At 40.1% G+C, this 4,481-nt stretch overlaps 1 pseudogene across 1 annotated transcript in view; it reads right to left on the minus strand.

Moving 5' to 3' along the window:
• Nucleotides 1-759: 759 nt before the first annotated feature.
• The window catches only part of LOC308435763 (ceramide synthase 5-like), a 9,835-nt pseudogene continuing 6,113 nt past the window's right edge, over nucleotides 760-4,481 (minus strand). Inside the window, exon 4 of the transcript in view lies at nucleotides 760-2,021. The product of the transcript in view is annotated as a ceramide synthase 5-like (transcript). The remainder of the gene's footprint in view (nucleotides 2,022-4,481) is intronic.

A 4,481-nucleotide genomic window follows, 5' to 3' on the forward strand; every position in this document is an offset into this window, starting at 1 on the left:
CATTAAGGCCTTACTAGTTACAATGAGCAAAACGTACATGTAAAACAGGATGTAACCTGTCAACATTTTCTTAGTGTGTAAGGATTGAGCATAATGGTTTTTTTTTTCTTGAACTTCACACAGTTTGTGAGTTGTTTCTGGGGCAGTCCAAGCCTCTGGGGTTAGCATTCCACATTCAGTGACTGCATATTATGTCTGTTCTTTTGTGACTGGGTTATCTCACTCAGGATGATATTTTCTAGATGCATCCATTTTCTTAAGAATTTGGTTAAGTCATTGTTTCTGATGGCTGAGTAGTATTCCATTGTGTAAATGTACCACAATTTTTGTATCCATTCATCTACTGAAGGACATCTGGGTTCTTTCCAGCTTCTGGCTATTATAAATAGAGCTGCAATGAACATTGTGGTGCATGTATCTTTGTTGTATATTGGAGTGTCTCTGGGGTATATGCCCAGAAGTGGAATAGCTGGATCTTCAGGTAAGACAGCGTAATTCAAGATACAGCCAACGCTGGACATGAGGTGGGTTCAGAAGTGACCCGACAATGATTAGCAATCCAGAATTACGCCCCAACCTAGTCGATGAAACTCATCCATACACACAACGCACAGGTACAAACACACACAGAAACACACAAACACGGAGCCAATAATGTTACTCAAAGGACCAGGGGGGCATTAAATACAAAAATGGCAAGAGTTTCTTTTAAACAAACATATCTGTTTCTTTGATTCCCCTCTGTGACTTGCAGTCTCTCTAGTCACAGGAGTGTTGATGTGGGAAGACCCCAAAGCACAGGTTACCAGCGGCTTTCCAAGTCCCCTGCACTTCAGCCAAGTGGCTGCCTCCCGTGTGGCCTTTCTTGCATTTGGCACCATTGCTGGCGCTGCTGCCAGAGAGGTTGTTTATGTGGGTGGTCTCACCTTCTTTCTCCGAGCTGCTCTCTCCATCAGTGTGATCATCCTTAGGCACCTGTCCCCGGATCAAGGACTTAAAAGCAGTTCTTGCTATTAGGTAGGACCTCATGACATGCAGCATCTGTAGGATCAGGAGAAAGCCATTGAAGAGCCATCAGGAAGGAATAGGGCCCAATAATATCCCGGGACTCAAAAGCTGCTCCAAAGATCACAAAGAGGGTGTTACGTAGCTGCTCATATCTGGCATAATTGGCCAGCCTGGCAGCTTCCGGTAAGGGGTCTGGGGAGTCAGCAGACAGATGAGAGCTCCCACTCACACCCTGTGGTTGACATAGGAGTAAGAGATGAGCCCAGTGCTGGCCAAATGATGTATAAACATCATCAGGAAGTCCTTTCTCTTAACGTCGATCAACTGAGAAAACTGTAGCAACCAGTAGAAAGCCAGTTGTCTAACGTAATAGTAACACAGCTCCCGTGAGAGCGGCTGAGACGGATAACTGTACCCGCACTGTCGGGTATCCCAGAACCAAGGCATCCATCAGAGAAATCGAATTCCGTAGCAGAAGATACATACATAAAAAGTGTATCTCCACATACTCTCACAGAATTTAGTGAGCGTTGGAGGCTTGTCCTGATTCCTCCGATGGCGACACCAGCATTGGATTTTTCAGACTTCCCAGTCCAGTTGCTTCGACAGGCCCTTTAGCCTTTTCTCATCGGGATACTTAGTCACAGTCATGAATGCATTCACAAGGGTATCACTGGATTCAACCTGATAGAGGGCACTGTCTTCCGGGCCAACACATAGTGCACAGGGTTTAGCTATAAATCTCTCGAACGGTATCTCACAGAGAAGATACCTGCTGCCAGCCGGAACACAGACAGCAAGTGTGGCGCTCAGGTAGCCAGGTAGAGGTGATCACTCTAGCCCTCCAGGTCCCCCCAGCTCATTTTCTGAGGCAGCCAGGAACACTCACTGCACAGCTATCCCCACAGGAGGTCGAGAGCCCAGTGGCCACTGCCACCATAGCCTCCAAGGCAGCCAAGGCAAAAGGAACCCACTGGGATGCCTCCAAGAGGTCCAAGAGGGCCCGGCCTTCTCTAGGTATTCTTAATTCATAAAACTAATAATGAAGAAAACTGGAGGGATAGCTCAGTGGTTACATGCATGTAATTCTTTTGAAAAGAACCCAAGTATGATTCACAGTACCCATGTCAGGCAGCATGTGTATGTGGGCTTTTTGTTGTCTTTGTTGTTGTTAAAGACCAGCCTTAGACCATGGTGATCTGAGAGGATGCATGGAAGTATTTCAATCTTCTTATATCTATTGAGGCTCGTTTTGTGACTAATTATGTGGTCAATTTTTGAGAAGGTGCCATTAGTTGCTCAAGTGCAAGTGGATCAAAGATCTCCACATTAAACCAGGTACACTGAAACTATTAGATGAGAAAGTCAGGAAAACCTTAGAACTCATAGGCACAGGAGAAAATTTCCTAAACAGAACACCAATAGCTTGAGCTCTAAGGTCAAAGATTGACAAATGGGACTTAATGAGATTGCAAAGTTTCTGTAAGGCTAAAGACATTATCATGAAAACAAAATGGCAGCCAATGGACTGGGAAAAGATCTTTACAAACCCCACATCAGATAGAGGCCTAATATCCAAGGTATACAAAGAACTCAAAAAGCAAGATACCAGAGAATCAAACAACCCTATTAAAAAATGGGGTACAGACTTAAACAAAGATTTCTCGATTGAGGAATATTGAATGTCTGAGAAACATCTAAGAAAGTGCTCAACATCCTTAGCCATCAGGAAAATGCAAATCAAAACAATCCTGAGATTCCACCTCACACCAGTCAGATTGGCCAAGATCCAAAACTCAGATGACAATAGAAGCTGGAAAGGATGTGGAGAAAGAAGAACACTTCTCCACTGCTGGTGGGGTTGTAAACTGATACAACCACTCTGGAAATCAGTCTGGCGGTTCCTCAGAAAAGTGGACATAGTACTACTAGAAGACCCAGCTATTCCACTTCTGGGCATTTACCCCAGAGATACTCCAACATACAACAAAGATACATGCACCACAATGTTCATAGCGGCTCTATTTATAATAGCCAGAAGCTGGAAAGAACCCAGATGTCCTTCAGTAGATGAACGGATACAAAAATTGTGGTACATTTGCACAATGGAGTACTACTCAGCTATCAGAAACAATAGCCTAACGAAATTCTCAAGAAAATGGATGCATCTAGAGAATATCATCCTAAGTGAGATAACCCAGTCACAAAAGAACAGACATAATATGCAGTCACTGATAATGGGATACTAACCCCAGAAAGCTCTGAACACCCCAGAAACAACCCACAGACTGTGTGAAGATCAAGAAAAACAGAAAAAAAAGAATATATTTTAATTAAAATAGAACTGTATCACATCTCCCTTTTTTTCCTAAAGCCCCTCCCAGTTTCTCTCCTATCTCCTCAAATTAATAATCCCTTTTCCTATATTATAGTTACATATATACATATGTATATGTATAGGTACCCATAAATAATTAATTACACCCTTATAAAAATGTGTTTGTATACTTTTATGCAAAAATGCTTAAAATCTGTGCATTTATCTTTGTTTTTTAAAATAAAGTTTAAAAAAATAAAATAAAAGAAAATTTAAAGAAAAGGAGATTTTCATGAGTATTAGAAGAGATTTTAGACTTTTAAATATTTGACAGTGTTATAGACTATGGGGCTTTTGAAGTTGAACTAAATGTGTTTTAGTTCATAACACAACACTGATAAAACCATCAAAGGCTTTTACTATTATTACTGTTTTGCCTTAGGAAATACTATTTTCAGGGGCAGAGGGGTCAGCAAAAAAGTGGGAACTCTCATGAACGATAAGATACCTCATGATACTTGATTACAATTCATTATTTCTTTCTCAACTTGTAGCTTCATATAGATTTAGCATTATGGATTGTTTGGGAAAAATGAACTGGGCCATGGTCCTAAGCTAATGGAACTATGGAATATGTAGAACCCCTATGGAAAAAAATTACTTGCTATTCTGCACAAGTAATATATTACTATTATTATTATTATTATTATTATTATTATTATTATTATTATTCTACACAAGTATATAATATATTATACATTATAGTTTTCCTGAGAAAAACTATAATATGTAATAAAGTCTATACGATTGATATTTATGTGTAAAGTATTCCAGCCAACATGAGACCACATGGAACTCTCAAAACATTTTTCACCACTTCCAGACCATAAACAGAATTTTCTAAAATGTTCTTATAGCCATTGCTAAGAAATTCCATCACTTAAATTTGAGAAATTAAATAATTTTTTTTAAATGGTAAAGAAATGGGCTTACCTTCTATTATCAGCTGCATTGTATTTTAACAACTTTTCTAGTTATAGTTCAATGTGACTTTTATATGATATTTATTGCCCAAAGGGGCCAAATGGCTTTGTTTCCATACTTAAGGAAGGCAAAGGAAGCAATACCACTGTGTGCAGCATCTGCAGGAGCTGCA

Source organism: Micromys minutus (genome assembly GCF_963924665.1).
Source record: "Micromys minutus genome assembly, chromosome: 23".
In the NCBI taxonomy this organism is placed as follows: Eukaryota; Metazoa; Chordata; class Mammalia; order Rodentia; family Muridae; genus Micromys; species Micromys minutus.